General features: G+C 44.2%; 1 protein-coding gene across 2 annotated transcripts in view; it reads left to right on the plus strand.

The window, feature by feature from the left end:
- The window catches only part of ATP8B4 (ATPase phospholipid transporting 8B4 (putative)), a 648,069-nt gene that overhangs the window by 492,346 nt on the left and 142,912 nt on the right, over nucleotides 1–12,811 (plus strand). The window lies entirely within an intron of this gene.

Here is a 12,811-nt window from a genome sequence, read left to right on the forward strand (position 1 = left end):
CAGGTGCTGGTGGTAGGGGACTCAATTATTAGGACAGACAGTGTAATCTGTGACAAAGACCGTGTGTGCCGAACAGTCTGTTGTTTGCCGGGCGCTCGGGTTCGGCACATCGCGGATCGGGTGGACAGATTATTGGGTGGGGCTGGGGAAGACCCAGCTGTCATGGTACACGTGGGTACCAATGACATAGGCAGAGGAAGATGGAGAGTCCTAAACGATTTTAGGGACTTAGGCGCTAAGTTGAGGAATAGGACCTCCAAGGTAGTATTTTCCGAAATACTACCTGTACCTCGAGCCACACCAGAGAGGCAGCGGGAGATTAGGGAAGTTAATGAGTGGCTGAGGAGCTGGTGTAGTAAGGAGGGTTTCGGGTTCCTGGAGAACTGGGCTGACTTCTCAGTCGGCCACCGGCTCTTTTGTAGGGAGGGATTGCACCTAAATGGGGAGGGTGCAGCCGTACTGGGTGCGAGGATGGCCCAAAAAGCTAGAGGGGCTTTTAAACTAGGTGATGGGGGGGAGGGTACAGATGTAGAATTAGCCAGGGGAAAGCAAGTTGCAGAGGGCAGAAATGGGGGCACTAGCGGTAGGATGTACGGAGCTCCTATACCCAGGATGGGTATGGGGAAAAATCATGAGAGCAGCCTAAAAACATCAAATGAGGATATATGTAGCCGCTCAAAATTAAGAGGTTTGTATACCAATGCCAGAAGCCTGGCCAACAAGATGGGAGAGCTGGAGCTGCTGATGTTTGAGGAGGATTTAGATTTTGTGGGGATAACTGAGACTTGGTTTGACAGCTCTCATGACTGGATGGCGACCATTCAGGGGTATTCCCTTTATTGCAGAGATAGAGAAGGTAAAAAAGGGGGAGGGGTATGTCTGTATATTAAGAACAGTATACAGGTAAATATGAGGGATGATATTAATAATGGAGCTAAGGACGAGGCAGAATCCCTATGGGTAGAGCTTCAAAGGGAAGGCACAGTGGGGAAGGTAATATTGGGCGTATGCTATAGGCCCCCCAACCTGAGGTAGGAGGGGGAGGCGGACCTCATTTTACAGATAGGATTGGCATTTAGGATGGGAAATGTCATTATAATGGGGGACTTTAATTATCCAGATATAGACTGGGCAGATGGAACCGCGCATTCAGCCAAGGCTAGGCAGTTCCTAAATGTTTTGCAGGACAATTTCATGGGTCAGATGGTGAATGCACCGACAAGAAACAATGCGGTACTTGACCTACTGATTACCAACAATACAGACCTGCTCACGGATATAGAAATACGGGAGAACTTAGGAAACAGTGACCATAGGTCAATAAGTTTCAGTATTAATTACAGTAATAGGAAACAGAGGGGTAATATAAGGACGCTGAATTTCAAAAGAGCCAATTTCCCAAAACTGCGCTCGCTGCTAGAAAATATCAAATGGGATAGAACCCTGGGAACAAAGAACACGGAGGAAAAATGGGAGTGCTTCAAGAGCATACTTAACAAGGGGATTGACCAGTGCATTCCAAAGGGAAATAAATTTAAAAGAGCAAAATTAAACCCTGGGTGGCTAAACTCCAACATAAAAATGCATATTAGTGCTAAAGGAAAGGCTTTCAAAAAATAAAAGGCTGAGGGGTCATTGGCAGCATTTAAGCATTACAAAGAGTGTAATAAGAAAGGTAAAGATGAAATCAGGGCGGCTAAAATAGAACACGAGAGACATATAGCGGAGGAGAGTAAAAACAACCCCAAAAAGTTCTTTAAGTATATAAACAGTAAGAAAGCGAGGTCAGAACACATTGGCCCCATAAAAGATGACAAAGGAAATATGGCCACTGAGGACAGGGAAAAGGCGGAAGTGTTAAATAATTTCTTCTCTTCAGTCTTCACAAAAGAATCGGGGGGCTACACGAACCCAGCTTGTAAGGCCAAACTAAACAACACACCTCAGGAAGTACCCCCATGGCTAACAGAAGATAGACTTAGAACTAAACTTGAGAAACTTAACATAAATAAATCACTGGGACCGGATGGCTTGCACCCGAGGGTTCTTAAAGAGCTCAGCCAGGTGATTGCCGGACCATTATTCTTGATCTTTAAGGATAGTTTACAGACGGGTATGGTGCCAGCAGATTGGAAAAAGGCCAACGTAGTACCAATATTTAAAAAGGGGCCGAGGTGTATCCCGGGTAACTATAGACCTGTCAGCCTAACATCTGTAGTCTGCAAGATTTTGGAAGGGATGTTAAGGGACCACATACAAGACTTTAGTAATGAAAACAATATAATTAGTAGTAATCAGCATGGATTTATGAAAAATCGTTCTTGCCAATCCAATCTATTAACCTTCTACGATGAAGTGAGCTGCCACCTAGATAAAGGTAAGCCTGTGGATGTGGTGTATCTGGACTTTGCAAAGGCCTTTGACACCGTTCCCCACAAACGCTTACTGTACAAACTAAGGAAGGTAGGTATGGACCATAAGGTGAGTACCTGGATAGAAAACTGGCTCCAGGGGAGAGTCCAGAGGGTGATGATTAATGGGGAATACTCGGATTGGGCGGGTGTGGAAAGTGGGGTTCCCCAGGGTTCGGTCCTGGGACCAATCCTGTTTAATTTATTCATAAATGATCTAGAGGAGGGGATATCTAGTACAATCTCAGTATTTGCGGATGATACTAAACTAAGCATGCCAATATCTTCTATGCAGGATGTGGAAACCTTACAAGCGGACCTGAACAAAATAACGGGGTGGGCAACTACATGGCAGATGAGGTTTAATGTTGATAAATGTAAAGTAATGTACTTGGGGGCCAGAAACCAGAAAGCAAGCTACTCACTAGGGGGAGAACCTCTGGGGGAGTCTAGGATGGAAAAAGACTTGGGGGTACTGGTAGACAACAGGCTTGGCAGTGGCATGCAATGCCAAGCAGCTGCAAGCAAAGCCAACAGAATACTGGGATGTATAAAAAAGGGGATTCACTCCAGAAATAAAGAGATTATTCTCCCGCTCTACAAGACTCTGGTCCGGCCACATCTGGAGTATGCTGTCCAGTTCTGGGCACCGGTTCTCAGGAAGGATGTGCTGGAATTGGAAAGAGTCCAGAGAAGGGCAACAAAAATAATTAGGGGAATGGAGGACATCAGCTATGAGGAAAGACTACAAGCACTGAACCTATTCTCTCTAGAGAAGAGACGTTTGAGGGGGGATATGATATCAATGTACAAATACTGTACTGGCGACCCTAGCATAAGGAACAAACTATTCAGAGTAAGGAAATACAATAAGACACGTGGCCACTCACTAAAACTAGAGGAAAGGCGGTTTAACCTTAAAATGCGTAAGGGGTTCTTCACTGTAAGGGCGGTAAGGATGTGGAATTCTCTTCCACAAGCAGTCGTATCAGCAGGGAGCATTGATAGTTTCAAAAAACTATTAGATGGGCACCTTAAAGACCACAACATACAGGGGTATACAATGTACGGTTAAAAGCAAACACACACACACATCATAGGTTGAACTGGATGGACTGATGTCTTTTTTCAACCTCACTAACTATGTAACTATGCATTGCATGATATTATTAAGCTTAGGATCTACCAGAACACCCAGATCTTTCTCTGCTATGGATTTACCCCAGTTCTACTCCCCCTAGTATATAGAAAATGAGAATGTGTAATTTAGCCAAAATTAAGTACAGGTAGTATCCCTGTGGTGTCTTCATCTAATAGATGAATGCCAACATAGCCAGACTATGCATATAGAAAATTCCCCCGTATAGATACAGGATAAAGAAGCTATAAAGTTGTCAAAAGATAGGCTGAGGGTATAGTACAGAAACAAAAATATATTTATTAATTTATAACAAGTACAATAACTTGGTGGGGGTGCTGCGGCCCGCTCCTTCAATTTTTGGATTTCCATAAACATACAAAAGATGGGACAAACAGACAATACAATACTCCTCCTAGTATGTATGATGCATGCATATTCTTAGCCCCCATGTGCATAACTTTACATTTATCAACATTAAACCTCATTTGCCACATAGTTGCCCAATAAAACAGTGCATTGAGTTCAGTTTTGTTGGAAGTTTTTCCACTGCAAAGCTTGGTGTCATCTGCAAAGACTGAAATGGTAATTTTAATCCCAGACCCTATATCATTTATACAGCTATTAAAAAGTAAGGGTCCCAACACTGAACCTTGGGGTACACCACTGATAACCTTAGACCATTCAGAGTAAGAAACATTAACCACTACTCTCTGAATTCTATCTTTTAGCCACTTTTCTATCCATTTACAAACTGTTCTTTCCAAGCCTGTAGACTTTACCTTACGCATTTGCCGTGTGTGGGGAACTGTGTCAAACGCTTTTGCCAAATCCAAGTATACTACATCCAAAGCCACCCCTCTGTCCAAAGTTTTTCTTACCACCTCATAAAAAGTAATCAGGTTTGTTTGACAACTTCTGTTTTTCTTGAATCCATGCTGTCTGTTGCCTAAAATATTTTTTTCCAGCAAGAACTCATCTATGTGGTCTTTTTTATTAAACTCCCCAGTATCTTCCCAACTATAGAAGTTAAACTAACAGGTCCTTCAGTTTCTTGGCAAACACTTTGAACCCCTTTTTAAATATAGGAACCACATTGGCCCTACGCCAATCCAGTGGTACTTATCCAGTCCTTAACGAGTCCCTAGAAATTAGAAACAATGACATTTTAATTTACAGTGCTCAATTCTTTTAGAATGCGTGGGTGGATGCCATCTGGTCCAGGTGCTTTATCCACCCTTATTCTGTCTAAATATTTCTGGACCATATAATTTTTGAGTCATTGTGGATCATTTGGGGCTGGGTCAATACCATCCTCATTATGGTCATGAGCCCCCCATGCTCCTTTGTATACACAGAGCTGAAGAAAGTATTTAATAAATTTGCCTTCTCTTTGTCCCCAGTTACTCACTCCTGATTATTTTGTAAAGGGCCTACATGCTCAGACCTACTATTTTTACTATTAATATATTAGAAGAATTTTTTGGGGTTTGTCCTACTATCTTTTGCAATCTGTTGTTGATTTTGAATTGTTGCGTCCTTGATTTCCTTTTTACATATTCTGTTATATTCTTTATAACAATTAAACAATGATAGTGTTCCTTCATTTTTATATTATTATTTTTAAAAGCTCTTTTCTTATTATTTATAGCTTTTTTAACTTTGGCCGTGAGCCACATAGGTTTTATTTTTAGCCTTTTAAACTTATTGCCCATGGGAATATACTTTGCAGTGAGTTTGCATACAGTCTTTTTGAAAAATTCCCATTTCTTGGAAAATTTGCACTCTTAAATTTAAGTGTTTTTAAATTTCCAGTATGCATTTTTTGCATACAGCTAACATTGAATGAAATTATATTATGGTCACTGCTACCCAGATTTTCTTTTATATGAACATTATTAATAAGCTATGGATGGTTTGAGATTACCAGGTCCAACAGAGCATCATTTCTAATATTCTAATAAACTGTACCATAAAATTGTCTTGTAATAGGTTTATAAATATTTGCCCTTTAACTGTTCCAGCAGTGCCATTACTCCAGTCTATGTCTGGGTAGTTAAAATCCCCATTATCACTGTCCCAGCCCTTCTATCTGTGCCAGGAGCTGAGTCTCCACCTCCTCAATACTGGGAGGTCTATAACAAACTCCAATGATCATCTTTGTATTACGCACACCCATGTACATTTCCACCCATACTGCTTCACACTCATCACACTCTCCATCACCTAGGTCCTCTTTCACACTCACTTTGAGATCACTTCTCACATAGGGACAGACACCACCCCTCTGTTTTACCCTATCTTTCCGAAAGAGAGCATAGCCAGGAATATTAATAGCCCAGTCATATGAAGGATGAAGCCAAGATTCAGCAGTACCAATTAAATCATAGTTCCCCTCATGCACCAGAGCTTCCAACTCACCTATTTTGCTTAGCAGACTTCTGGCATTGGTGAACAAACACTTTAATTCATTGTCACATTTTCCAATTCCAATTTTGGTACAAATAGTACCATTTCCAATGTACTATGCAGTACACCTTTGCAATACATGCATATTTCCCCATGTTTTGTCTTTTTTAAAATGATGCAAGTACAGAAAAACATTTGCATTCCTATTTTATGATTTTGATTTAGGTGTCATCCACATACCTGAAACAATAACCAGGTGACATTGTTGCATAGATTCAAAAAAGGTATGTATCAAGTTTAGCTAAAGAACTACATTTTAAGTTAATAAAATACAACCACCTTTCATCCTCAGAACCCTGGAACCCACATTTGATCCAGAGAGAGGCAAAAACCTGAGGGTACATTCACACTAGCTGTTGCATTAGAACGTCATGGCTGGTGTGAGGTGGGATTATAGCCATGCCAATGCATTGTGCTGTTCAATTTCTTTTAACAAACTTTATTTCTCTAGCGCTCATTGACAGACGTAGTCCTCGGTGATACACCACCTTCGGGTTATGTTGCCTCCACAGGAGCAGGACTAGACAGGAAATTAAAAAGCTCTGGCCACACCCTAGGGGCAGTCCCAGAGGGTATATCCTCTCTCTCTCTGCCTCAGCAAATCAGTTATTTTCTGTCTAGTTAGGAGTAAGGACCTAGATACCTTGCTGGGATCTTAGGTCCTGGCAAGATTTTTTTTTCTTAAAGGATTTTTTAGACAGCTTTTTTTCTCCAGTGTTCCTGTGAGATCTTCAAGCAAGAAAGCTGAACTGGGCGACGGGCTGGATGTTGAGATCCGGTGGTCACCCCAGTTCAGCCTACGAGCGCGTGCAGGCCATAGCTCCGCGCTGGGTCGGCCGCGACAAAGTCCCATTAAAGGACTGACCCCGCGAGTTAAACGTCTCGCTGAAACGCCAAAGACCATGAGTCACGGCGTCCATATCGGTCGACAGCCCTCCCGCCCCGGTGGAGAGGGGTACTGTCAGGAGTTGGTGCCCGCCTGGTTCCGGTATGGTGAGTAGTATGTTCCCCCTTTTCCCCTGACGGGTCTTGTGGTGAACGCGGGCCCCTCTCTGTATGGTAAGATAGAGTCCCTCTCTATCCTATAAATGACACAGATCCTCCTACTTTGAGTGTGATTTTATGTGCAAAAAGCCAGGAGGCTTGGTTTGGGAGCTAACAATCTAATTGTATACATGTTAAAAAGATTATAATCTGTGGCATTCTGGGAATCTTACGGTGATAAGAATAAGGTACCTACCAGTCAGAAGCCACGGACATGTAGACTGCCTTCCTAATCAGATCTCCAGCTATTAGCAGGCCTCCCGAATGGCCATGCGGTCCGCCAGGGCCGGTACCGCCAACCACGCCAAATCCCCATGCAGAGAGAGTGTTGTGTGCCCTGCAGCACACCGCTATTCAGTACAGGCCGCCGCCATTTTTTTTTTTTTTGCTGGATCGCACGAGCCGCCATTTTGGCGTAGCCTCGTGTCTCCAGCATGGGGGCGGCCATGTTTGAGGTGATCCAAACACCTCGTGGAGCTAGGGGAGGCGCCGGAAGGCGTGCAGAGGGGCGGAGCCGCCTCCTTTCTTCCTGGGCAGCCAGCCAAAAGACTTCCTGTTTGTCAAGACAGCGCTGTAACCTGTTGCAGTTAAACTCTGAGCATCAAGTGGTGAGCCTGGGGGTCTATTTCTCTCTCTCTCTCGATCGATAGGGATCCCTAGCAGGTAACACTAAGGGGCTTTTTGTGGCGCTGGGGGTCTGAAAAAAAAAAAAAAAAAGTTTTTTATTTTTGAATTATATTATCCAGGAAGAGACTGGAATTATCATGGACCCTGCCACACATATTCCCCCACCTGTTTCCCTCGAGGGGGCCACGGGACCCGCCGGTGCACAGAGTGTAGAGTCATTTACAGCAATTTTGGAGTCTATGGTGGCTCGGGTGGAGGCGGCCTGTCAGGGACGAGGGTCAAGGAAGCGACCCCCGCCTACCCCTATACTATCTGACACCTCTGACTCTGATTCAGAGATGGTCACTGCAGTTGCAGGTTCCTCTGCAAAGGCTGTTATCCCAGGTAAAGCCCCCTCAGACAGTGAGGAGGACGCTTCTTCTCCTGCTATAATTCAGGAAGAAGCATTGGTGGACGCACTAGTTGTGGCAGTGCAGGAAACCTTAAAACTTGAGGCTTTACCGGCAGAGGCAACTGAAACAGAGATTCCTTTTGGTACTAATAAGCCCATCAAAACGGTGAAGGTTTTTCCTGTACACAAATGTTTCGGTAATCAGATTAAAGGAGAATGGGAGCATTCTAAACGTACCTTTACTATTTCCAAGCGTATTGCTAGACGCTATCCGTTTGAGGAATCCATCATTAAGAAATGGACGGTACCACCAGTGGTGGATCCACCTATTTCCAGGCTGAATAAAGCCACGGTTATCTCAGTGGAGGACACTTCGTCCTTTAAGGATCCGGTGGATCGAAAGATGGAAGCAGAGTCCCGCACCATCTTCTCTCTGATAGGGTCAGCATTTAGACCAGTAATTGTTATTGGTCTAGTTTCCCAGACACTTACGGAATGGGCGAAAATGGTACGCCAAGACCTTAGGGGAAAAGATATTCCCCAGGAGACATCTGATTTGATGGAACAGATTATACAAGGGCTACAGTTTATCTGTGACGCAGCCTTGGACACTACTCCCTTATTAGGGCATGCATCTATGTCAGCGGTGATCCTCAGACGTGTGCTGTGGTTAAAATGCTGGTCAGCTGACCTAGGTTCCAAAAAGACCTTGACAAATCTCCCTTTTCAGGGGAATCGTCTATTTGGGGCCAACCTAGATGAAATCATCAAGGATGCCACTGGGGGCAAGAGCACTTTTTTGCCACAGGCTGCTAAAGCTAAGGGACCTCGCAACAAGCGAGGACCTTTCTTTACCGCCCATAAAGGGCGCCCGGCTGGTACTAGCGGGAAAGGCAAGACTCCTCCAGGAGGGTTCAAGAAGGGCTGGTCGGACAAGCAGAGGACCAACCCAGCCAAACCCGAAGCAAAGGAGTACTTAGCCTGAAGGTGCGCCCCCACCCGGTTTCAGGGTGGGGGGACGTTTTCACCGGTATTCAGGACATAGAGCTTCAACCACTACTACCGGTGCGATTCTTCCCTTCCAACATTTAAGTACTACAGGAAGCGGTAGTTACCGTTCCCTGAAATAGATCTTTTCCTTTACCTTTTCCTAAGATTAGTCCCTATACCTCACAGGAATCGGATCTGGTTGACCAGATAGGCCAAGTAGCCTCTAGTCGGGTGACTTCGGTCCCTGAGGTTCAACCAGAAAAGATCACCCTTCCTGATAACAATCAGGTATCTGAAAAATGTGTGGGAACAGAAAACGACCAGACTTTCTCGGATGGTCGGGGCCAGATACCTCTAGGGACGCCTGGTTCAGATCCAGTCAGCACCAGTGGTCCTAGAAATTCTAGGCTGGCCTCGTCAAGCCGGCCTGGCCGACTTGGACATGCTAGTCGCAGACGTTCCGTGGGAACTTCGTCTCAGGGAGTGTCTGTGGTCTCAAGGACCAATTTACCATCATGCTTTACAGTCGCTGGGTTTAATGGCCTGGCCATTGAGACCCAAGTACTGAAGGACAGAGGTTTGTCTACTTCAGTCATTCCTACCCTTATTAAAGCAAGGAAAGCGACTTCCAGCAAGGTCTATTATCACACATGGAGGACTTATATTGCGTGGTGCGAATCTTTAGGATTTCCTCCACGTACCTATTCGGTGACTCGAATATTGGCCTTTTTGCAACAAGGGGTTGAGCAGAAGCTAGCCTTGAGCACCATCAAGGGTCAAGTTTCAGCATTAGCAATCTTCTTTCAGAAACCTTTAGCTACCAAGTCCTTGGTGCGGAATTTCATCCAGGGTGTGCGGCACCTGGCTCCTCCAGTCCGCGCGCCCTTACCGCCCTGGGATCTTAATTTGGTTTTGTCGGTTCTACAGAAACCTCCCTTTGAAAACATCAGGGAGATTCCCTTGCTTACTTTATCCCAGAAGGTGGCCTTCTTGGTGGCTATTACTTCTGCTCGCAGGGTGTCAGAACTGGCTGCATTATCATGCCAGTCCCCATACCTAGTGATTCATAGGGATAAGGTAGTACTTCATCCTAAGCCATCTTTTCTTCCTAAGGTGGTTTCAGATTTTCATCTGAATGAAGATATTGTACTACCTTCCTTGTGTCCTCAGCCCAAGCATCATCGGGAACATGCGTTGCATTCCTTAGATGTGGTTCGGGCAATCAGGGTATACCTGAAAGCTACGGAATCATTCCGTAAGACGGATTCACTTTTTGTGATCACGGATGGCCCCAGAAAGGGTTTGCCTGCATCTGCCGCGACCATTGCCAAATGGATTAGACAAACGGTGGTACAGGCTTATTCTATTAAGGGTCAGAGTCCTCCGTTCCCTGTTAGGGCGCACTCCACTCGAGCGCTCAGTACTTCCTGGGCCTTTCGCCATCAGGCGTCAGTGGTCCAGGTATGTAAGGCAGCCACCTGGTCGTCGGTACATACCTTTACAAAATTCTATAAAATTGATGTGACGGCATCGGCGGATGCCTCATTTGGCCGCAAGGTTTTGCAGGCCGCAATTTGAGGAGACCGGTGGTCTACTTCGAGGGTTTTTTCCTGTTTGAAAAAAAAAAAAAAAAAAGATTTTTTTCTTTTTTGTTGAGTCTCATCATTAAGGATGAGCATTGTAAACTTCTAGTTGGCACCGGTTGGGCCTTCTAGATTGGGATTTGATTTCCATTTTCCCACCCCTCATTTGTGATACTGCTCTGGGACGTCCCGAAGGTGGTGTATCACCGAGGACTACGTCTGTCAATGAGCGCTAGAGAAAAATTGATTTTTGTAAAATCTTACCGTAAAATCCTTTTCTCTTAGCTCATTGACAGACGTAGTCCCCGCCCCTCTGTTTTTGAGTTGGGTTGGGTTAAAATCTCTAAAGACTGCTTTTTCACATAACTGATTTGCTGAGGCAGAGAGAGAGAGGATATACCCTCTGGGACTGCCCCTAGGGTGTGGCCAGAGCTTTTTAATTTCCTGTCTAGTCCTGCTCCTGTGGAGGCAACATAACCCGAAGGTGGTGTATCACCGAGGACTACGTCTGTCAATGAGCTAAGAGAAAAGGATTTTACGGTAAGATTTTACAAAAATCCATTTTTAAATGTTACATAGTGACTTTTCATTAACCACTTGCCGACCGCCCCCGCTCATACCCTAAGAAGCCCGCGCGTGTGACCGGCGGACCCGATGTCCGCCGGTCACTCGCGATCTTCGGGTGGAGAGGGAGAAAGGCAGACGGCTAATGTAAACAAAGCCGCCTGTCATTCTTCCCTGTGTAAAAGCACAGATCATACAGTCCTGCTATGTAGGACCATTGATCTGTGCTGTTACACACACAGCCACATCCAATCACAGTTAGAAGCACGCCCTTAGGGACACACTTAACCCCTCCCTCTCCAATAAAGTTAACCCCTTCCTTCCCAGTGTAATTTTTACAGTAACAGTGCATATGTATAGCACTGATTACTGTAGTAATGTCACTGGTACCCCCAAAAGTGTCAAAAATGTCAGTCAAGGGTCCGATCTGTCCGCCGCAATGTCGCAGTCCCGCAAAAAAAATTGCAGATCGCCGCCATTACTCGTTAAAAAAAAAAAAACAATAAAAATGACAAAAATCTTTCCCTTAGTTAGTAAATGCAATAACTTTTGCGCAAACCAATCAAAATACACTTTTTGCGATTTTTTTTTTTTTTTTTTTTTACCAAACATATGTAGCAGAAAACAAATTGGCCTAAAATGTTAAAAAATTTAGATTTTTACCTTTTTTTTGGGGAATTTCATATTAAAAAATGTGAAAAATATTGTTATTTTTGCAAACTTGTCGCTCTTTTTTTGTTTATAGCGCATGATCAAAAATTTGCACAGGTGATCAAATACCACCAAAAGAAAGCTCTGTTTGTGGGAAAAAAAGGACGTCAATTTCATTTGGGTACAGCGTCGCACAACCGCGCAATTGTCTGTTAAAGTCTCGCAGTGCCGAATCACAAAATAGGCCCTGGTCAGGAAGGGGGTAAAATCTTCCGGGGCTTAAGTGGTTAAGTTCTTTTGGCTAACATGTAGTGAGAGGTGATGGATTGCCTTGCACTGCGCTGTGCAGGAAAAAAAGTACTTCTTTCTGTACTTTTTCTCCACACTGGCCAGTTAGGACACAAGGCATTTGGCCTGGTCTTGCTATGGGACTGCATTGGGATAGCTGCCCAATGCAGTCTTACGGCATCTGGTGTGAATCTACCCTCATAAAGTGTGGTCCAGTTTGCTGTAAGTGTGTTATTTTTTATTCATAACTAATACCCAATTCGCACCAGAGCTGCTGCGGAGATACAGTATTTCACAAAAGTGAGTAGACCCCTCACATTTTTGTAAATATTTTATTATATCTTTTTATGTGACAACACTGAAGAAATTACAATTTGCTACAATGTAAAGTAGTGAGTGTACAGCTTGTATAACAGTGTAAATTTGCTGTCCTCTTAAAATAACTCAACACACAGCCATTAATGGCTAAACCACTGGCAACAAAAGTGAGTACACCCCTAAGTGAACATGTCCAAATTTTGCCCAATTAGCCATTTTCCCTTCCCGGTGTCCCGTGACTCATTAGTGTCACAAGATCTCAGGTGTGAATGGGGAGTGTATTGTACTATCATATTATTTTAACGCGGCTATTTCCATACATATACAGTTGTGTTCA

The sequence above is a fragment of the Pelophylax lessonae genome, assembly GCF_965119305.1.
Source record: "Pelophylax lessonae genome assembly, chromosome: 4".
Lineage (NCBI taxonomy): Eukaryota > Metazoa > Chordata > Amphibia > Anura > Ranidae > Pelophylax > Pelophylax lessonae.